The sequence below is a fragment of the Oncorhynchus mykiss genome, chromosome 19, assembly GCF_057628025.1.
Source record: "Oncorhynchus mykiss isolate SJ-2025 chromosome 19, ASM5762802v1, whole genome shotgun sequence".
NCBI classification, from domain to species: Eukaryota; Metazoa; Chordata; class Actinopteri; order Salmoniformes; family Salmonidae; genus Oncorhynchus; species Oncorhynchus mykiss.
In genome coordinates, this window is record NC_143040.1 from 36,175,245 (window position 1) to 36,199,397 (window position 24,153).

Consider the following 24,153-nt stretch of genomic DNA (forward strand, 5'->3'; position numbering starts at 1 on the left):
TTCTGTCTCCTTGAGATGAATGTACTTTGGTGCGAAAAGTGCAAATCAATCCCAGAAAAACAAAGGACCTTGTGAAGATGCTGGAGGAAACGGGTACAAAAGTATCTATATCCACAGTTAAACGAGTCCTATATCAACATAACCTGAAAGGCTGCTCAGCAAGGACCACCACAAAAAAGCCAGATTACGGTTTGCAACTGCACATGGGGACAAACATTGTACTTTTTGGAGAAATGTCCTCTGGTCTGATGAAACGAAAATAGAACTGTTCTGCCATAATGACCATTGTTATGTTTGGAGGAAAAAGGGGGAGCCTTGCAAGTCGAATAACACCATCCCGACCGTGAAGCACGGGGGTGGAAGCATCATGATGTGGGGGTGCTTTGCTGCAAGAGGGACTGGTGCACTTCACAAAATAGATGGCATCATGAGTATATATCGAAGCAACCTTTAAGACATTAGTCAGGAAGTTAAAGCTTTGTCACAAATGGGTCTTCCAAATGGACAATGACCTCAAGCATACTTCCAAAGTTGTGGCAAAATAGCTTCAGGACAGCAAAGTCCAGGTATTGGAGTGACCATCACAAAGCCCTGACCTCAATACTATAGAACATTTGTGAGCAGAACTGAAAAGGCGTGTGCAAGCAAGGAAGCCAACAAACCTGACTCAGTTACACCAGCTCTGTCAGGAGGAATGGGCCAAAAATCACCCAACTTATTGTGGAAGGCTACCCGACACTTTTGACCCAAGTTCAACAATTTAAAGGCAATGCTGCCAAATACTAATTGAGTGTATGTAAACTTCTGACCCACTGGGAATGTGATCAAAGAAATAAAAGCTGAAATAAATCATTCTCTCTACTAATATTCTGAAATGTCACTTTCTTAAAATTAAAGTGGTGATGCTAACTGACCTAAGACAGGGAATGTTTACTAGGATTAAATATCAGGGATTGTGAAAAACTGAGTTTAAATGTATTTGGTTAAGGTGTATGTACACTTCTGACTTCCACTGTATGTGCACGGTTTTATACTGATCCAATGAACCATTGCATATCTGTTAAAAATGTTGTATCAAGACTAGAGGTCGACCGTTTATGATTTTAACACCGATACCGATTATTGGTGTGTTTGTGTGTGTGTATAAATTGTAATAATAACAATTACAACAATTCTGAATGAACAATGAACCCTTTTAACTTAATGTAATACAGAAATAATCTATTTAGTTTCAAATAAATAATGAAACATGTTCAATTTGGTTTAAATAATGCAAAACCACAGTGTTGGAGAAGAAAGTAAAAGTGCAATATGTGCCATGTAAATTAAAAATAAATAAACTAACATAAGTTCCTTGCTCATAACATAGAACATATGAAAGCTGGTGGTTCAATATTCCCAGTTAGGAAGTTTTAGGTTGTAGTTATTATAGGAATTATGACCCATCTACTATTTCTCTCCATAACATTTGTATTTCATTTACCTTTGACTATTGGATGTTCTTATCTGCACTTTAGTATTGCCAGCCTAATCTCGGGAGTTGATGGGCTTGAAGTCATAAACCGCACTGTGCATCAAGCATTGCTAAAAGCTGCTAGCAAACGCAGTATAGTGCTGTTTGAATGAATGCCTACGAGCCTGCTGCTGCCTACCATCGCTCAGTCTGCTCCCGCAAGTCATAGACTTAATTAAAATAAACACAGAAATACAAGCCTTTTGTCGTTAACATGGTCAAATCCAGTAACTATAATTTCGAAAACAAAACGTTTAATCTTTCAATGAAATACGGATCCATTTCGTATAACGGGTGGCAACCCTAAGTGTAAATATTGCTGTTACATTGAAGGTTGTGCAATGTTATCAAGACTTCCCAAATGTGCCTAATTGGTTTATTCATACATTTAAGTTAATAATTGTGCACTCTCCTCAAACAATAGCATGGTATTATTTAACTGTAGTAGCTACTGTAAATTGGACAGTGCAGTTAGTTTAACAAGAATTTAAACTTTCTGTCAATATCAGATATGTCTATGTCCTGGGAAATTTTCTTGTTACTTACAACCTCATGCTAATCGCATTAGCCTACGTTAGCTCAACCATCCCGCGGGGAGGGCACCGATCCTGTAGAGGTTAATAGAGGCCCACAATGGAGGTGTCATAAAACCTAGTGGTCAAATAACCGTGTAAATCTCTTGGACAAGGTAATTAGCTTTTATCAATAACTGGCTCGACTTGCTCTGATTCAAAAAATGCTAATTAGCATCAAAGTGGACGACATGCAAAACTACAAATCCCTGCAAGCTCAATTTTAAAACTTGCACAAGACAGTTCACATAATTGTCAATTTAAGGAAATGTAGCCAATTCGTTACTACATTTAGCTAACATTCGATAGTTCATCAAGAAATTAGTAACTTTGACTTGATTCGCCAGTCTCATCCAGATCATGGTATTTGTAGTTATTTTTGTAGTTCATTTGTGACACAGCTAATGTGCTGAGAACTAGACGGTATGTTTGAAAGGCTCATGGCACCAGAGATAAAAGGACTTTCATTTCAAAACCCCCATCATCACTAAAATAAGTATCATCGAACCGACTGAAGTCAATGAATGTGCACTCGATGCTTTTGGCTGTGCTGTGAAGGAGAATGAGCAAGCATGGAGCTCGTAGTTATTGAAAAGGAGCTCATTCACATTAAGACTGTCTCCTCTTTCTGTCCCTCTTTCACAGTCGCTCATTCTCTCTTCTGTGGTAGTGTTCTTAACTGTGGTAGAGTCCTAAGTGAAGGCCTGTCTCTTCCCTGTGGGAGATTTATTTTTCAGGAGACGGAACCTAACGCCCCGCTAATGTACTTAAAATGTTCCTACATACCCTTTCTACACACTCCTTTTGACAACTACAAGCTCCCACAGACCTCACTACAGCGCTGGGAACATTGTCTCTTAAGTGTATGTGTGGTAGTGACGTCGAACGTTCAGGCTGCTGCTCAGACACTATGGGAGCTCTAGCCTAGAGTGCCCGGTTAAATTGTTTGAGTGCATTTTTAAACTCTCTAAATTATTAAGTAGAATTAGATGTAATTGTTGCAATAGCTTACAATTATCCTAAATTGACATGTTGAATTATTTTTCCATATTAAATTATTTTATATTGCACAGATTTTCCTAATGTGGACACTGTTACTACCTTTACACAAGCTTGCATTTTCACCACAGAGTGGAATTACACATACTTTTTACCTGATTGGTGATGTAAATATAAACATTTAGTCATCAAGATGATACTAAATTGACGCTTTAAACAGATTATCTTGTTTAGTTCCGTTGCTTTTATCATACGTTCCTGTCTGTCCCAGGACTTAGAAAGCAGTTGTCAATTTTCAAACTCAAATGGCACAGATAATTGAGTGCTCTTTGTATAAAAGTCGCTGGTCACAAACAAATAGACAGATTTGAGTCAAGCTACTGTATCACTTCAATGAAAGCATACCCCGTCGCTATATAGAATTACCTGTGAGGTGATAAGTCATAAATGATCCAGTCAATTGTTGCGTTTTCATTTTTTCGTGTTGGCCATCTACTGTAAACATTGTTGCACAAGGAGATTAGTTGATAAATGGCTACTACAGGTTCTCATCAATCGACAGGTACGGTGCCTTAAAGTATTCATACCCCTTGACTTATTCCACATTTTGTTACAGCCTGAATACAAATGTTCATGAATCTACATACAATACCCAATAATGACAAAGTGAAAACATATTTTTAGAAAGTGTGTAGCAAATTTGTTAAATGAAATACTTCTCATTTACAGAAGTATTCACACCCCTGAGTCAGATTTTCTCAAAAGCTCTTAAATTAGATGGCGAGGGGCGGTGAACAGCAACCTTCAAGTCTTTCCACAGATGTTCACTGGGATTCAAGTCTGGGCTTTGGCTGGGCTACTTAAGGACTGTCACATTCTTGTTCTGAAGCTATTCCAGCGTTGCTTTGGCTGTATGCTTGGGGTCATTGTCCTGGTGAAATGTACATCTCAGTCTCAGTTTGTTTGCACTCTGAAGCAGGTTCTTATCAAGGATTTGAAGAAGAAAAGGAGAGCCGCACACTAGGAGCTCAACGTTTCAACAGACAAGCTGTCGTCATCAGGTTATAATGACAAACACTGTGGGTCACTAGTTTTATATAGTGTCAAAGGACATGGCCGGGTGTGGCCTGATATCATTGGTTAATTCTCAGATATAAAAATAACATACCAAAAACATGAATGATAGCATAAGATCATAGATACAATTTGGCTGCATAGGCCTACAAACATTTAAAACGAATAGCAAAATCACAATAAAAAGAATGGCTAAAGATCTAAATATATGTTGAGACCGAAGGGAGCAAGGGTCTTTCAAATTAAAGATCTAGGCAGCCTCTCGTTTTAACAATAAATTGTCGAAGTCCCCCAGCTCCTAGGGAGGGTGACATGTTCCATGCCGATGGGACGAAATCGAGTGGTTCGCATCCAAAAAAGTGGGTCGCAACTGGGTAAGTCGAGTTCCTGCACCTAATGGTGCTACATTGCTCCGTGGTTCGCACTTTTAATTTGCGCTTTGTTTTATCCACGTACGGATAAGTTAATACAAATGCCTTAGTGGAGCACGTGATAACACCTTTTTATCGGTTTCCCCGTTTGAAGGATCTACATTTGTAAGTGCCATTGCATTGAAAGCAGTCATTACACTTGTAGTTTCCATTCGGTAGAGGCACAAATAAATATTGTGCAGGGATATTTTGGGGCGATAAATCAGAGTTGACCAAATTAGCTCCGATTTCTGCCCCGTGAGAATACGACCAAGGGAGGGTCTGAAAACACATTACCGATACTGTCATCGGATCTTAGAATGTGCCAATGTTTTAACTATTCCCTTAATTTGTTCAGAGCACTTTGAATAGCAGGTAGTTAGAACGCAAGAATGCTTATTTTTGCGAGACTGTCCTTGAAAGAGATCATGTCTAGATTTGTTTTGAATTTTCTCAATAGCTGTATTAATCTGACTATTTTTGTACCCCCTCATTTTTTTTGGTCTCAGACATATTTCTGTCAATCAATGTTTTTTGCTAATTATTTTTATTAGACAGAATTGGCTGTAGGCCAAACAGTTTTTCAAGGGAAGTGGGGGACCACTATCAGCCCTCAAACTGTTACGATCTGTAGGTTTCCTGTAAAGGTCAGTGTATCATTATCCTCACCCAAAATCAGAAGATCAAGGAAACTGATTTGACGTGTGTCAGACTACATTGTAAATCTCAGATGCTCAGAACAAGAGTTAAGAAAAGCATCGAATTCCTAGAGCTGTTTTGAATCACCCCTCCATAGAACAAAAATATAATCAATGTACCGTTGCCAAATGTTAGGCAAGAAAACGTTTGAGAGGGTTGAAAATGGACTGTTTCTCAATGTAACCCACATACAAATTAGCATAGTTAAGAGCCATAGGGGATCCCATAACAGTACCCTTTGTCTGAACAAAGAAGAAATAATTTAGAAACATTAAGAAGTGTGTGTGTGTGTGTGAGTACTATTTCAGCCAATGTTATAATGCATGCACTGGAAGGTAGTTCATTAGGATCACGTTGCAGAAGAAAATGTTCCATAGCTTCAATTATGCCCTCGTGTGGAATATTCGTGTATAACGACTCAACGTCATCAAAAGCATCTAACAAGGTATTATCCGGGAGCCGTTCTGCGAGGGGTCTAATGAATTCAACAAAAGTCGATGAAGGGGCCGTTACTGCATCAATGCCCGCTACAATAGGGCGCCCTGGAGGTTCTGTTTCTTTCGCCTCCAGATCTCAAATGATTTGCCTGTATTTGGTTCCATGAATTGTTCACTCTATCCTTACCAGTCTCTCAGCCCCTGCCCCTGAAAATCATCCCCATAGCATGATGCTTCACGGTAGGTATGGTGTTAGATGGGTGATGAGCCTTTTTCTCAAGACAGGCTTCCATCTGGCCACTTCCATAAAGCCCAGATTGGTGAGGTGCTGTAGATACTATTGTCCTTCTGGCAGGTTATCCCATCTCAACCAAGGCCCTCTGTAGTTCAGTCAGTGGTCATTGGGTTCTTGCTCACCTTCTTACCTGGTTTCTCAGTTTGGTCTGGGTAGTTCCATATTTTATTATATTTCCCAGTGATGGAGACCACTGTGCTCTTGGAAACTTTCAACACTCTTGAAATTGTTCTATACCCTTTCCCAGATATGTCCCATCACAATTCTCTCTCAGAGATCTACGGGACAGTTCCTTGAACTTCATGTTATAGTTTCTGCTCTGACATGCACTGTCAACTGTGTTGCCATTTATATAGACAGATGGCTTTCTTTCTAAGTCATGTCCAAACAATTGAATTGGCCACAGGTGGACTCCAAGTTGTAGTGACATCTCAAGGACGATCGAAGGAAATTGGATGCACCTGAGCTCAATTTGGAGTGTCGTATCAAAAGGGTGTGAATACTTATTTCAATTAGATATTTCTGTGTTTCTTTTACAATACATGTGCAAACATTTCTAAAAACATGTTTTCACTTTCATTATAGGGTATAGTGTGCGTGTAGATGGTTGAAAATATATATTTAATCCATTTTGAATTCAGGCTGTAACACAACGTGGACTAATTGAAGGGGTATGAATACTTTCTGAAGGCATGTAGTATACTCAAGTACATTGTGGTTTGTCTTTGAGAAGAGTGCAAACGGTACATGTCACAGAGGGTGTCCTAGTTACATAAATATTGTTTGAAAATATAGTTGATTGATTTTAATTTGCACGGGCTATTAATTTATAGTAGAACAAGTTAATGAATTCCAGTTTGGAGTGGCCACTTGGTGAGTGTGCTCTTTAAGGTTCTAATTTAGCCAGATTTAAGTCATCTGAAAATAAGTGTGATAATGTATGTGTAGGGAGTCCTTTTTATGTTTTGGTCTTCAAAATATCACAATCTATTTCAGCATTCATTATGAATTTGGACATTTTAAAACCGGGGTTTTTGACTCCTGGCTATAAATCAAATATTTGACGAGCAAGCAGCAACAGTATAATTTTCAATATGTTTTAGGAATATAAATTATACTTAAAAAGAAAAAAAAAATATATATATATATATATATATATATATTAAACCCGGTTTCTGTTTAATCAGGTGAAAACGTGTTTTGATTTAATGATTTTGATCAAATAACTGTAATAGTGGAAATAAGTTTTGTGCCTAGGACTCTTCATATAGATCTTCAGTAGACTGACTCTCAGCCTTCCCATCTCCTTTTTCTGTCTGTCCTCCCAAGGACGACATCCTCCACAGCTACACTAAACAAAAAAATATAAACGCGACATGCCACAATTTCAAAGATTTGACTAATTTACAGTTCATATAAGGAAATCAGTCAATTGAACTAAATTAATTTAGGCTCTAATCTATGGATGTCCCATGACTGGGAATACAGCTGTAGAAGTTCTATGACCAGGTTACGAAAAAAAAAAAAAAAAAATGTATTCAATATCTAGCATAGGCCTCTGTGTGAGCGACTCACATTTGGCTGGTTTAAACCTGTCAATGTGTGTTCAGTCTCTTCAATGCGTAGACACCACCAGTCTCCTGCTATGTTTCCAGCTGGTGTTGGTTGAGATTGTGAGGCTGAAAGAAAGATGCAGTAACATGCATTCCATTTCATATTTCCAATAAAATGAGACCGTTTCCAATCTAAATGGATAAGATCCAACTGAGTGACAAAACTTATGAAAATATCATCTCACCCTGAATAATGCAGAATACTTCAACCAAAGGGATTCACGCAGAAAAGATGGGGAAATGAACAATTTAACGGTTGTGAATTCGAAATCTTGCTCTAAGTGGAACCTCCTGTTGCAGGTCGTATTAACCACACTTTTAATAGCTCTAAAATGACAGTAAGGTCTTGATGAGAAATGGTCAATGTCATATTTCAACGTTTGAGGATTCATGAGCAATATCTCTGAGTCTTTGTAGCTAATAGATAAACTATGAAATTAATAAAATGGAAAATTGTACGCACTGGCCAAATACACTGTGCATAATTTCAGCAAGGTAGAAATCTTTTCACAGGATTGTAATCACAATGTAGGCCCATTTTTACAACAGAAAAAGGCAACAAATGTACAACATGTTGATTTGTAGGTTTCATTGAATCTTAATGAATGTTTATTTTCTGTTCCATTGGTTTGCAGCCTTATCTAGCATGTTAAAACAAGATTGACAGCTTCCCGGTCTCTCCTGGGAGCTCTTTCTTTGCCTCTCCCAAAGTGTGGGTCTAGTGGAGAAGTTAATTCCCACAAATATTAACACGGCAAACCAACGTGTTGTGGATGGGCTGCTGAAATCTCAGGGGACTCGCTGGATTTGTCCCAAATGGGAATAGGGTACCATTTGGGACAGACACCATGCGGGTTGATTACCATTGCATGAAGCCAGATGAAATGATTTCTGCACCTCTGAATTAAACATTGTTTAGGGCCAGGAACAATCCACTGACAGGCTCCTTAACCGTACAGATTTCTGTGTGGTTATTTTCTGTGTGTCTCTCGCGCTCTCTGCATGTGCCTCGCTCTCTCTCGTTGAATTTTGAAGGGGATCTCTTGTCTGTGGAGATAATTTTGGGACATTCTGTCCGCTTGTTAGAAATGCTCCACGTTTGTTCCACTTATACCCATCTTCTTTTAGTTTCATTCAGGCCGTTTTCAACAGTTCTGTTTTATCCGTGATTCTTTTAAAGAAATTATATTTGAAAATATATGTATTAGCAGCCACCCACTGTGGGATGTTCTTCCATATAGCAACAGCCTCTATGTGGAGGAGCTCATGCAGGAGAGGGCATCAGTGGCTGATATGCATAACGTTATGACAAGGACTAATGCACTTTATTTTTCTGTGTGGTAATGCCTCTTATTGTCTCTTATTATTTTGTAAACAGTCCATGTCTGTGTGGATGGGAGAAAGGTGATGTTAAGAGAGGGGGAAGGGAAGATGATGGAGGGGGAGGAGGAGAGGGCAAGGGTGGGGAATGATAATGCGATTTCAGATTAGGTCAGAATGAATAAGCACTCTTCAAAATCAGTATGTTGCTGTGACTGAATGACAGCGTGTCACAGTGGTCCCTCATCAACCTCAGGCCTCATTTGGGTCAAAATCCACTTAGAGCAGCCAGCCTCTACAGGTTCTCCTGCTCTCTTGTTGAGGGACTGTGCACCTCTCTCTCACACACTAAAATGGTTAATGTGGAAGTCTTGCTCTCAATCTGCGTCTTTCAGTCTTTTCAAATGTATTTAATAGAAGTCTTAAGACATTCTTGTACCCCTTTACCGACAGACAGAGCTCCTAAGGTAAACAGACTCCTACCAGCCCGGTGCAGATGAAGTCAGGGGAGTTTATGATCATATTCAGGGGGAACTGGCAGACCCAGACAGACAGCATACCTCCGCCTGTCCATCCCCGGTCCCCTGGTGCACTGAGGTGACACCCTGCGCTGTGTATCCAGGCGGAAAACTGCCCTCTGGCACAAGCTGCCTAGCGTTGTGTGTGTGTGGTGGGGGGTGTAGGCAGCTTGTACCTGCCTCACCCCATCTGCCCCTGCACTATAATCTCTGGCACCGATCTAATGACTGTGTTCCTGGCTACCCTGCCATAGCTCCTGAGTGGCGCAGCGGTCTAAGGCACCATCTTAGTGCTAGAGGCGTCACTGCAGACACCCTGGTTCGAATCCAGGCTGTTTCACAACCGGCCTTGATTGGGAGTCCCAAAGGGCGGTGCCCAGCGTCGTCCGGTTTTGGCCGGTGTAGGCCATCATTGTAAATAAGAATTTGTTCTTACCTGACTTGCCTAGTTAAATGAAGGTTCAATAATGTTTTTTTATTTTTTTTAAATAGCTTTGATGTGCGCTGGAGGTACTGGGGTTAATATTAGAAGACAGACACAGGATTTTCCCACCCTTTGTCTCATACAGTAGGCGCGAGTAGGCTTATATTGGGGCCAGTCACGGAAGGTCAAACAAAGATATGCATATTTGTTGTGGATATCAAAAATTTTGAATTTAGTCACTGAGGGGGGAAAGGCATCATACTGTTAATCTCCAGAGTCATACTGTGGTGATTTTATTAGTGCAGTAAACTGTTCTATACCTGTAAATCGGACTTTGTTGATTTTACCTGTAGATGTTTATTGATTGTGATTGATGTTTGTTTTAGGAGGATTAAGAGATTCTCACCAGAGGCTGTTGAGATTGGCACCCTTTGTCCATAAATAGTTGTTTGATCTCATAAATACATTATGCATTGTCATCTTGAATAGTATGCATTCCTTTAGAATACTTTTTTCAATAGATTATTTAAAAAGGCTTCCCACTGATGGCCGACCGTTGTTTTCAAGGTAATCTACTCGCATTCACGTCCACCGTTTCGGTGGTCGTTGACATCTTCTTTACAGAGACGATAACACTTGCGCACGTGCACTCAGTGCGCACTGGCGCAAATGCGAACAGCCACGATTTAAAGTCATCCAGAAGCATGGCAGACATTGGATGGTCATAAAAAATGTTAATACCTTCGGCTGTCAGTGATAGAGAAAGAAAATCGGCCTCGAAGACAATTGCTGGAAAAATGATATGGGTATTTTTGGCACAAAGGTGATAACCATGGTGTCTTTTTAGGATTTTTTTTATTGAACTTCTCTATGTGAATTAACCTTTTTGGGCTCAACCAGCTAAACTGCAGTACCAAAAGTACTCTGAGCACAGTAGAACGCGTCCTCCCAGACCAGAACCCTGGCCCCCTGATCTACCCTCAGTTTCCTTCACCCTCTGTGAAACAAGAAGGGGAGAATGTCTGAATTGGGCTAGTTGTTGCCTTTTGCTGCCCTCTGCTGGTGGTCAGTGAGACGTTGGGTTGAATGAGCATCACTAAATCTTGCCCCTTTTTTCTGCTGTTTCTAAGTTCATTTTGCACCATACTCATTTAGCGTCAAATATTTCTGGTAGAAAGTCCTCTACCGTGCTTGAATAACCTTTTTTTTGTGGTTAAAACTCGTAAAACAGCAGGAGATTGTTTGGAGGATACATGTGTTCTACACCAGCCAAGTCACTCCAGATTCAATGCAATGTTCCACATTCGTCCAGGTATTCAATACTAGCCTCTAGGGGCAAAGGTGAGCACTTACCATCAAGTAGGCTCATGGCTTGCTAGTGATCCTCTCCGAGGATCACAGGTTCAATCTCAGTGCTTGGCACTCTTATTATTATTTTTTTTTTTACCCAATCCCGAGCCTTAACCCTTACCTTAATCATTTGGAATTAATGCCTTAACTTAGCGGTCAAGTTGTTTCTGTTTTAACCCTATCCAAAAATGTAACCCTTAACCAATCGGAATGAATGCCTACATATAATTTGACCCCCCTCCCCCTAACACTCAGTGGTTTATGTTATCTAGCTGTGAGTCGGTGTGTATGGCAGTGTGCTGTCCTTGCAGCTGGGACAGCAAGCTCCACCCCGTTCCTTACAGCAGCCACACGCACACAGAGCCACACACGGAGCCCCACCCTCACTGCAGCTCCAGCGTCATTCTGTAGTCGTCCCCTGGCTATATTTCATGTGTGCTGGACACTGCTCTTTGAGTTGCATTGTTCTCCCCTGACTGTTCTGAGTGGTGACTCAGTCAAGTTTGAAAAGAGAAAGAGGAGACTGACTGTCGTTCCAGCTGTGTAGCACAACTGGAGAACATAACAAACAGGCTGCCAACTTGTGGTGAGTTTAGAATTTAAGGAGCCCTTTTCTTCTCCCTTTACTCTCTCTTTCTCTCAGCTGGGAAATAAGTTTTCTTTTTTTGTTAGGTTTTTGCAGATACAATTGGAAGTCGAGTTTAACGAAGGCTGTTCATTTAGTTTTGGTTTGCCGACGGTATCCTTCTTTCAGAGAATGAGAAGTCATGAAGTTCTTTAAGGATGTAAACGTCTTTCGTGGCTGTGAGCTCGCCTTTTTTATTCGCTGAATCTGTGGTTCCTTCCCTTAGTTTCGTCCTGTTTCGCCAAGGTGTGTAATGGTGTGTATGACCCTGCTTAAAGACTGTGTCGTGGTATACATGATAGCTATGATGTATGGGTATGACCCAGTCCCCTGTGATTAGACTGTGTTGATACATGACCCAAAGGGATGTGGAGAATGATACGGTGGACAGAGGGATGCGGTAAAATGTATGCCAAACAAAAAAAACAATGATTGCTAAGTTAAACAAACTATACAAGTCTGTGCACAAGGGCGACTTTTAACCATTTCCACTGAGCATTTTTTTTTACAAAAACACGTTTTCTTTGAACAATGCAGATGCAAAGTTTGGTAACGGAATGACGCGTCAACGGCACAAACCGTCGTTCTGTTTCCAAACTTTGCATCTGCACTGCTCTTCAAGGAAATGTCTTTGTAAAATGTTCTGTTGACGTTAAATTTGCCCTTGTGCATAGGGTCATTTTCCATCTAAAAGGACCCATGAGCACCAACATGTGAAGTTCATAGGCGCTTGTCAAATCTGGAGTCAAACGAAAGCTAAGAGTCTGTTTTTTTTAGAAATTTAAGACATACACTACCGGTCAAAAGTTCTAGAACACCTACTGCACTCGTTAAAGGGTTTTTCTTTATTTGTACTATTTTCTACCTTGTAGAATAATAGTGAAGACATCAACACTATGATAACACATATGGAATCATGTAGTAACCATTTTAAGTTTTAAACAATTCAAAATATATTTCAGATTCTTGAAATAGCCACCCTTTCTTTGCCTTGATGACAGATTTGCACACTCTTGGCATTCTCTCAATCAGCTTCATGAGGTAGTCACCTGGAATGCTTTTCAATTAACAGGCGTGCCTTGTTAAAGTTCATTTGTGGAATTTCTTTCCTCCTTAATGCGTTTGAGCCAATCAGTTGTGTTGTGGCAAGGTATTGGTGGTATACAGAAGATAGCCCTATTTGGTAAAAGACCAAGTCCATATTATGTCAAGAACAGCTCAAATAAGCAGGTGTTCTAAAACTTTTGACCGGTACTGTGTGTATATATACATTTGTCAACCATTTGTATATCCTAAATATTAGAGAAATGCAAAGGCTTTTCAAACAGATGAAAAAGGGGTCTTTTTTTTAGAAAACATCAACCAAAAAAATCTAAAGGTTTTAGAAATTCATCAAAACACAATAATGTTGAAGTCAAGACCCCTGCCAACTAATATCAACACTTACAAATTATTAAGTGATTAATACGTGAAATTCTGTTACCAAATTTGTTTACAACATTTCAGAAAATCAGTAACAGAATTACTGCAATTGAATTGGCTACAATTCACAGTTGGGTCACCTGCTACAGTCCTCCCTTCCACTGGCATACTGTTACGTTCAACTCATAACTGTTCTTTCTCTTTCTGTCGTCTGGACAACCCCTCCCTTTCTCTCTCTCGTTAAAATATCACCTATCCCGGCTCTTACTGACATCTACCATAACACCTACCCTCAGGACACGAGTCAAGGAAGATCGTTTGTCTTCACAGAGATGTTCCATATCCAATCGTTGTCAGCCGGTAACGTGACACCCCAACACTCTCCTTTTAACTCCTCTGATCTGACGAGACCCTGTTACAAGGGGCTGCCTCAATTACTGCTTTGTTATAAAGAGAGTTAGTTTAGAGATGTAAGGAAGCCCTGATGCTATTGTGAAGTAGTTTCTATTGGGATTCCACCTGTCAGAACATGCACAGGGCATTTGCAACCCATCCATACTGGCCTACTGTTTGTCTGAGTGTCAGAACAAAGGTGCCATGTTATGGCTTTCCCTCTACTCTCTGACTGACAAGCATCAGACTGTTGTATACTAAACAAAGTATTTAGCATGATCTTGACTGGGAAATATAACCACGACTGTTACATTCACAAGAGCATAATGTAAGAAGTAAAGACTATCTAGACATTTCTTTGTTTAATACATTTTAGCAGACGCTCTTATCCAGAGGGACATACAGTAGTGAGGGCATACATTTTCATACTGGTCCCCTGTGGGGATCGAACTCACAACCCTGGCATTGCAAGTGCCATTCTCCACTAACAGCCACATGGGACCATATAGTACAGTACCAGTCAAAAGTTTGGACACACTCATTCAAGGGTTTTTCTTTACTTTTTACTATTTTCTACATTGTAGAATAATAGTGAAGACATCAAAACTATGGCATAACACATATGGAATCATGTAGTAACCCAAAAAATGTGTTAAACATATCAAAATATGTTTGAGATTCTTCAAAGTAGCCACTCTTTGCCTTGACAGCTTTGCACACTCTTGGCATTCTCTCAACCAGCTTCATGCGGAATGCTTTTCCAACAGACTTGAAGGAGTTCCCACATATGCTGAGCACTTGATGGCTGCTTTTCCTTCACTCTGCGGTCCAACTTATCTCAATTGAGTTGAGGTCGGGGGATTCTGAAGGCCAGGTCATCTGATGCAGCATTCCATCACCCTCCTTCTTGGTCAAATAGCCCTTACACAGCCTGGAGGTGTGTTGGGTCATTGTCCAGTTGAAAAACAAATGATAGTCCCACTAAGGGCAAACCAGATGGGATGGCGTATCACTGCTGGTTAAGTGTGCCTTGAATTCAAAATAAATCACGACAGTGTCACCAGCAAAGCACCATCACACCTCCTCCGTGCTTCACGGTGGGAACTACACATGCAGAGCTCATCCGTTAACATACTCTGCGTCTCAAATTTGGACACATCAGACTAAAGGACAGATTTCCCGACGGCCTATGTCCATTGCTCGTGTTTCTTGGCCCAAGCAAGTCTATTATTATTATTATTATTATTATTATTATTATTATTATTATTATTATTATTATTATTATTATTATTATTATTATTATTATTATTATTATTATTATTATTATTATTATTATTATTATTATTATTATTATTATTGGTGTCCTTTAGTAGTGGTTTCTTTGCAGCAATTCGACCATGAAGGCCTGATTCACACAGTCTCCTCTGAACAGTTGTTGAGATATGTCTGTTACTTGAACTCTGTGAATTTATTTGGCCTGCATTTTCTCAGGCGGGTTACTCTATAATAAAGGTATTCTCTACAGCCGAGGTAACTCTGGATTTTCCTTTCCTGTGGTGTTCCTCATGAGAGCCAGTTTCATCGTAGCGCTTGATGGTTTTTGCAACTGCACTTGAATAAACTTTCAAAGTTCTTGACATTTTCCGCATTGACTGACCTTCATGTCTTAAAGTAATGATGGACTGGCGTTTTATTATTTGAGCTGTTCTTGCCATAATATGGATTTAGCCTTATTTGGTAAAATATCATCTTCTGTATACCATCCATACCTTGTCACAACACAACTGATTGGCTCAAACGCATTAAGAAGGAAAGAAATTCCACAAATGAACTTTTATCAAGGCACACCTGTTAATTGAAATGCATTCCAGGTGACTGCCTCAAGAAGCTTGTTGAGAGAATGCCAAAGCTGTCATCAAGGCAAAGGGTGGCTAATTTGAAGAATCTCAAATATAAAATATATTTTGATTTAACACTTTTTTGTTTGTTGGTTACTACATGATTCCATGTGTTATTTCATGGTGTTGATGTCGTCACTATTATTCTACAATGTAGAAAATAGTAAAAATAAAGAAAAACCCTTGTGTCAACTTTTGACTGGTACTGTATACTAGCTATGATGTAGGTAGGACATGTTGTTTTGAACAGAAACATGCACACCATGCCAAATAAGCACTGGGGGTCATGAGATATAATGTGGTCAGACCACAATGGACTGGTTATAAGAAGCATGCAGTGGCGATCTGTCTGTGATCTAACAGTACTATGCCTCTCACTGGGCCACAGCCTATTCATTCATTCCTCAACTCAACTGTTGAAAAGAAAAGCCCTGCGTCCCAAATGGCACCTTATTCCCTATATAGTGTATTATTTTTGACCCGGAGCCTTATGAGCCATTATAGGGTCCCATTTGGGACGCAGCTGGATTTCAGGCTGTTTCTGACCTCATTGCATCATGTCATTTAAGCAAATCAATGAATGGTTCCCTTTTCTGGACAGTTGAGCCAGTCAGTCACACAGTACCATACCACGAGAAGGAGACAAGTCAGCCTACAGTATTGGTAGTCACAACACAGGACTGTTCGGGAGGGTTTTGAATAATCAAGGTCCTCACAATACAATATTATTACGATACTTAGGTGCCGATATATATATATATATATATATATATATATATATATATATATATAGCGATTCGATGATCCAGACATACTGCTCACCATATGTCTGCTGCGGAGGTACAAGAGAGCCATGAGAACACATTTTGATCAGTCATGGAAGTAAAAGTGCTGAAAACAAATTGGCTCCCTGTTTAGAAAGATGGAGAATGGGTTTTGTCAATACAATATATCATCAAAACTAATATCCCGATGTGTAACTGTTTGTTTTTTTCACCCATCACTACTGTTTGTGGCAAACTATTAGCATGTGAACCCCTTGAAATTCCCCCTTTTTTTTAAATGAAAAGTAACAGAGGAATCTTTTCTGAGTTTAGATCTAAGGTTGTGGCAAAGTGTAGACACATTTGCATACACTCAAAGGAGTGGTGTGAGGGATGAATACCCTTTTTAAGTGAATTCATAAGATTTCATAAACAGATTTTAATATTTTCAGATTTATTTATGTCGTCTTTATACTTTATCTAGTTGTAGGGTTGATAAATTCCATTTCAATTCAGGAATTTAAAACTGATTAATTGGAATGGAATTGACCCCAATCACGTGTTTAAATCACCCCTTAAATGAGTCCGCATGCTTTGTGGTTGGGGTGAATTCCATTTTAACTTTGTCAATTCAGTTGACTACCTGTGTGTTTGTACTGGAAGCCTGTAGTCTGACGAGACAGTTGGGGCATATAATGAATGGGATAGTGTTTATTTCTCTGTTCTGACTGATGACAGTAATAGCCTCATTCGAGTGCTCACGACAACAACCCCTGTCATGTGATGTATCAGGCTAAAGAGGACATACTGTAGGAACCACAGCAAACTGCATGAAATATTAAATCGAAGAGCGTTTTCAGTTTTGAGCTACAGTTTGAATCCGAGTTCGATTTATTTGGTACATCCAACGTGTATTGGACACACATGATCAAGTTAAATCCATCTATGATTATCACGAAGCATCACTTGTGTGTACCACTCATCATATTACTTTCGCTTTGGTCTTCTAACATGCCAGAGTAAACAATAGCCGCTCAAACTGCCATGTGAATAGACTATATTCAGTAGCCTATATTCCCCCCCCCACCTCCCTCCAATATACATTGGATGAGCTCATAAATGCGCTGCTACTCACAATTTTTCAAAGATATATAAAATTGTATTTGTGCTTCGTAAACAACCGGCGTAGACCGACGGTGAAATGCTTACTTGTGTCCTTTTTCAACAATGCAGAGCTAAATTGAAGCAATTATATATAATTATATATATATTATATATATATTATTAATTATATATATATATAAAAAATAGTGATACGATAAATAAATACACAGTGAATAACAATAACGGAAAAAAATAACATGGTTATATACAGAGTACCAGTACAAAGTCGACGTGCAGGGGTATGAGGTAATTGAGGTAGCTCAGTACATATAGGTAGGGGTAAAGTGACTAGGCAACAGGATAGATAATAAACTTAGCTGTAGCAGCAACATATATGGTGAGTGTGAAAGTGTGTGTGGCGTCAGTGTGCACATGTTATGTGCGTGTGAGCATACAGAATGTAGTGAGTGTGTGGGTAGAGTCCTTTGTGTGTGCATAGTCGGTGCAAGAGAGTTAGTTGGAAAAAAAGGGTTGATGCAGGTCGTCCAGGTAGCCATTTGATAAGCAGTCTTGTTTAGCGTTCGGAAAGTATTCAGACCACTTACCTTTTTCCACATTTGGTTAATTTAGACTCATTCTAAAATTGATTTAAATATTTATTTTCTCATCCATCTGCACACAATACCTCATAATGATGAAGCAAATACAGATTTCGAGAAATGTTTGCAAATGTATACAAATAAAAACCTTATTTACTTAAGTATTCAGGCCCTTTATTATGAGACTCAAAATTGAGCTCAGGTCCATCCTGTTTCCATTGATCATCTGCAGCATTGAAGGTCCCCAAGAAAACAATGGCCTCCATCATTCTTAAATGGAAGATGTTTGGACCACCAATACTCTTTCTAGAGCTGACCGCCCAGCCAAATTGGTCAGGGAGGTGACCAAGAACCCATTGGTCACTCTGCCAGAGTTCCTCTGTGGAGATGGTTGTCCTTCTGGAAGGTTTTCTCATCTCTGCAGCACTCTACCAATCAGGCCTTTATGGTAGAGTGGCCAGACGGAAGCCACTCCTCAGTAAAAGGCACATGACAGCCCGCTTGAAGTTTGCCAAAGGGCACCTAAAAGTCTCTGACCATGAGAAACAAGATTCTCTGGTCTGATGTAACCAAGATTGAACTCTTTGGCCTGAATGCCAAGTGTCACGTCTGGGGGAAACACAGCACCATCCCTGCCGTGAAGCATGGTGGCAGCTGTGGGGATGTTTTTCAGCAGCAGGGACTGGGTTACTAGTCAGGATCGAGGGAAAGAGGAACGGAGCAAAGTACAGAGATCCTTGAGGAAAACCTACTCCAAAGCATTCAGGATCTCAGACTGGTGCGAAGTTGAACCTGCTCTAACATCTCTGGAGAGACCTGAAAAAAGCTGTGCAGCAACGCTCCCCATCCAACCTGACAGAGCTTGGGAGGATCTGCAGAGAAGAATGGGGGGAAACTCCACAAATATTTTATTATTTTAAGAATGTGAAATGTCAGAATAATAGTAGTGATTTATTGTACCTTTTTTATTTCTTTCATCACATTCCCAGGGGGTCAGAAGTTTACATACACTCAATTAGTATTTGGTAGCATTGCCTTTAAATTGTTTAACTTGGGTCAAACATTTAGGGTATCCTTCCACAAGCTTCCCACAATAATTTGGGTGAATTTTGGCCCATTCCACCTGACAGAGCTGGTGTAACTGAGTCAGGTTTGTAGGCTTTCTTGCTTGCACACGCTTTTCCAGTTCTGCCCACAAATTTTCCATGAGGTCAGGGCTTTGTGGTGGCCACTCCAATACCTTGACTTTGTTGTCCTTAAGCCATTTTGCCACAACTTTGGAAGTATGCTTGAGGTCATTGTCCATTTGGAAGACCCATTTGCGCCCAAGCGCAAGAGATGAGATGTTGCTTCAATATATCCACAATTTTCCGTCCTCATGATTCCATCTATTTTGTGAAGTGCACCAGACCCTCTTGCAGTAAAGCACCCCCACAACATGATGCTGCCAACCCAGTGTTTCACGGTCGGGATGGTGTTCTTCGGCTTGCAAGCCTTCCCCGTTTTCCTCCAAACATAACCATGGTCATTATGGTCAAACGGTTCTATTTTTGTTTCATCGACCAGAGGACATTTTCTCCCAAAAGTACGATCTTTGTCCCCATGTGCAGTTGCAAACTGCAATTTTTTTATGGCAGGTTTGGAGCAGTGGTTTCTTCCTTGCTATGTGGCCTTCCAGGTTATGTTGATATAGGACTCGTTTTACTGTGGATATAGATATAGAACTTTTCGGACTTTTAGAATTTTCTGACTTTTTATGACTTTTCGAATTTTCGGGCTTTTTCGAATTTTCGGGCTTTTTCGAATTTTCGGGATTTTTCAAATTTTCGGGCTTTTTCGAATTTTCGGGCTTTTCGAATTTTCGGGCTTTTCGAATTTTCGGGCTTTTCGAATTTTCGGGCTTTTCGAATTTTCGGGCTTTTCGAATTTTCGAGCCTTTAGAATTTTCGGACTTTTTGAATTCCCGGACTTCTGGGATTGATTTGCACTTTTCACGCCCAAGTACGTTCATCTGTAGGAGACAGAACGCGTGTCCTTCCTGAGCGGTATGATGGCTGCGTGGTCCCATGGTGTTTATACTTGCATACTATTGTTTGTACAGATGAACGTGGTACCTACCTTCAGACGTTTGGAAATTGCTCCCAAGGATGAACCAGACTTGTGGAGGTCTACAATTTTTTTTCTGAGGTCTTGGCTGATTTCTTTTGACTTACCCATGATGTCAAGCAAACAAATAGGCACTGAGTTTGAAGGTAGGTCTGGAAATACAACCACAGGTTCACCTCCAATTGACTCAGGCTAATTGACATAATTTATCAGAAGCTTCTAAAACAATGGACTTTTCCAAGGTGTTTAAAGGCACAGTCAACTTAGTGTATGTACACTTCTGACCCAGTGGAACTGTGATAGTGAAATAATTTGTCTGTAAACAATTGTTTGAAAAATTACTTGTCAAGTAGATGTCCTAACCGACTTGCCAAAACTATAGTTTGTTAACAAAACATTTGAGTGGTTGAAAAACGAGTTTTAATTACTCCAACCTTATTGTTCGTAAACTCCCCGGTTTAAACTGTATTAAGGGAATAGGGTGCCATTTGGAAGAAGTGGTCATATCAATATGGGAATATCAAAATGTGATTCAGCAGCATAGTCTCAGTCAATGATGCCATCTCCTAGTCCCTGTTATGCAGTGTAAGCGTAAAGATAGAATACAATGCCAATTCGATTACAAAGACATTGACACATGGTTATTACACTGAACAAAAATGTAAACGCAACATGCAACAATTTGTACGATTTTATTGAATCGTAGTTAGTATGGAAAGTCAGTTGAAATAAATTCAACAGGCCCTGATATATGGATTTCACATGACTGGGAATACAAATATCAGTCTGTTGGTCACAGATAGCTTAAAATAAAAGGTAGAGACGTGGATCAGAAAACCTGTCAGTATTTGGTGTGATGCCATATACGCGATCTGCCCGGTATAGTTGAAACGGTGAGTCATCCAAGAAGAGCACACTTCTGTAGCGTGCCAAACTGCAGTCCGGTTAAGAGCCTGGTGAGGACGATGAGCATGCAGATGTGCTTCCCTGAGATGGTTTCTGACAGTTTTTGCAGAAATTCTTTGGTTGTGCAAATCCACAGTTTAATCAGCTGTCTGGGTGGCTGGTCTCAGATGATCCCGCAGGTGAAGAAGCCAGATGTGGAGGTCCTGGGCTGGCATGGTTACACGTGGTCTGCGATTGTGATGCCGGTTGGTCATACTCCCAAATTCTCTGAAACAACGTTGGAGGTGGCTTACAGTAGAGAAATTATCATTAAATTATCTGGCAACAGCTCTGGTGGACATTCCTGCAGTCAGCATGCCAGTTGCATGCCCGATTAACTTGAGACATCTGTGACATTGTGTTGTAACAAAACTGCACATTTAGTGGCCTTTTATCGTACCTAGCACAAGGTGCACCTGTGTAATGAGCATGCTGTTTAATCAGCTTCTAAATATACCACACACTCACAAGGACGTATGCAAATTTGTGTACAAAATTTGACAGAAACAAATGAAACATTCCACCAACACTACACTATGTTGCGTTTTATATTTTTTTCAGTGTACGTTAAGGCCAGGCTCCACACCCCAGTAGGGCTGTTGTTTTACCTTAATCATATCACAATCAACTTTGACCAGTTGATTGTAGACACAAATATAATGTTTTTTTGTATACTTAAAAAAACAAAATATTTTATAAAAATATGCAAATTAGGTGCTATCTGATAAATGCGCATCTTATGAAATAACACACATGGAATCATGTAGTAACCAACAGTGTTAAACAAATCTAAATATATTTGAGATTCTTCAAAGTAGCCACCATTTGCCTTGATAACAGCATTGCACACTCTTGGCATTCTCTCAACCAGCTTCATGAGGTAGTCACCTGGAATGCGTTTGAATTAATTAACAGGTGGTGTGCCTTGTTAAAAGTAAATTTGTGGAATTTCTTTCCTTAATACATTTTGAGCTAATCAGTTGTGTTGTGTTAAGGTAGGGGTGGTATACAGAAGATAGACCTATTTGGTAAAATACCAAGTCCATATTATGCCAAGAACAGCTCAAATAAGCAAAGAGAAATGACAGTCCATTACTTTAAGACATGAAGGTCAGTCAATCTGTAAATGTCAAGAACTTTGAAAGTTTCTTTTGAGGTGCAGTTGTGAAAATCATCAAGCGCTATGATGAAACAGGAAACAGGAAAGAAAGACCCAGAGTTACCTCTGCTGCAGAGGATAAGTTCATAATAGTTACCAGCCTCAGAAACTGAGTTCAAGTAACAGACACATCTCAACATCAACTGTTCAGAGGAGACTGTGTGAATCAGGCCTTCATTGGTCAAATTGCTGCAAAGAAACCACTACTAAAGGACACCTATAAGAAGAAGAGACTTGCTTGGGTCAAGAAACGAGCAATGGACATTAGACCGGTGGAAGTCTGTCCTTTGGTCTGATGAGTCAAAATGTGAGATTTTTGGTTCAAACCACCATGTCTTGGTGAGACGCAGAGTATACACAGATCATCTCCCCATGTGTGGTTCCCACCATAATGCATGGAGGAGGAGGTGTGATGGTGTGGGGGTGCTTTGCTGGTGACACTGTCAGTGATTTATTTAGAATTCAAGGTACACTTAACCAGCATGGCTACCACAGGATTCTGCAGCGATACGCCATCCCATCTGTTTTGCATTTAGTGGGACTATAATTTGTTTTTCAACTGGACAATGATCCAACACACCTCCAGGCTGTGTAAGGGCTATTTGACCAAGAAGGAGAGTGATGGAGTGCTGCATTAGATTACCTGGCCTCCACAATCACCCGACCTCAACCCAATTGAGATGGTTTGGGATGAGCTGGACTGTAGAGTGAAGGAAAAGCAGCCAACAGGTGCTCAGCATATGTGGGAACTCCTTCAAGACTGTTGGAAAAGCATTCCTCCTTGAAGCTGGTTGAGAGAATGCCAAGAGTGTGCAAAGCTGTCAAGGCAAAGGGTGGCTACTTATAAGAATCTCAAATAACACTATTTTTTTGGTTACTATATGATTGAGTGGCCTTACATATGTGTAATTTCATAGTTTTTATGTCTTCACTATTATTCTACAATGTAGAACTAGCAGTATGGCTGGTGGCATTGTCATGCTGGAGGATCATGTCAGGATGAGCCTGCAGGAAGGGTACCACATGAGGGAGGAGGATGTCTTCCCTGTAACGCACAGTGTTGAGATTGCCTGCAATGACAACAAGCTCAGTCTGATGATGCTGTGACACCCGAGACCACGACCGACCCGCCACCTCCAAATCGATCCCGCTCCAGAGTACAGGCCTCGGTGTAATGCTCATTCCTTCGAAGGTAAACGCGAATCCGACCAATCACCCCTGGTGAGACAAAACCGCGACTCGTTAGTGAAGAGCACTTTTTGCCAGTCCTGTCTGGTCCAGCAACGGATGGTTAATGCCCGTAGGTGACGTTGTTGCCGGTGATGTTTGGTGAGGACCTGCCTTACAACAGGCCTACAAGCCCTCAGTCCAGCCTCTCTCAGCCTATTGCAGATAGTCTGAACACTGTTGGAGTGATTGTGCATTCCTGGTGTAACTCGGGCAGTTGTTGTTGCCATCCTGTACCTGTCCTACAGGTGTGATGTTCGGCAGTACCGATCCTGTACAGGTGTTGTTATACGTGGTCTGCCACTGCGAGGATGATCAGCTGTCTGTCCTGTCTCCCTGTAGCGCTGTCTTAGGCATCTCACAGTACGGACATTGCAATTTATTTCCCTGGCCACTTCTGCAGTCCTCATGCCTCCTTGCTGCAGCATGCCTATGGCACGTTCACGCAGATGAGCAGGGACCCTGTGCATCTTTCTTTTGGTGTTTTTCAGAGTCCGTAGAAAAGCCTCGTGTCCTAACTGTGACTTTAATTGCCTACCGTCTGTAAGCTGTAAAGGGTTTAAACACTGTTCCACAGGTGCATGTTCATTAATTGTTTATGGTTCATTGAAGAAGCATGGGAAACGGTGTTTGAACCGTTTACAATGAAGAGCTGTGAAGTTATGTGGATTTTTAAGAATTATCTTT

At 40.4% G+C, this 24,153-nt stretch overlaps 1 protein-coding gene across 7 annotated transcripts in view; it reads left to right on the forward strand.

Moving 5' to 3' along the window:
* Positions 1–24,153, forward strand: part of LOC110497587 (SAM and SH3 domain-containing protein 1) — an 89,435-nt gene that overhangs the window by 41,099 nt on the left and 24,183 nt on the right. For 3 of the 7 annotated variants that reach the window (XM_090210864.1, XM_090210865.1, XM_090210866.1), the window contains exon 1: positions 11,518–11,810. The exons of 3 other annotated variants lie outside the window; for them this stretch is intronic. The gene's annotated coding sequence lies outside the window, so the exon portion shown is untranslated. Of the gene's footprint in view, positions 1–11,490; positions 11,811–24,153 lie in introns of those variants that run through there. One more of the 7 variants, XM_021573775.3, reaches the window with a different exon arrangement.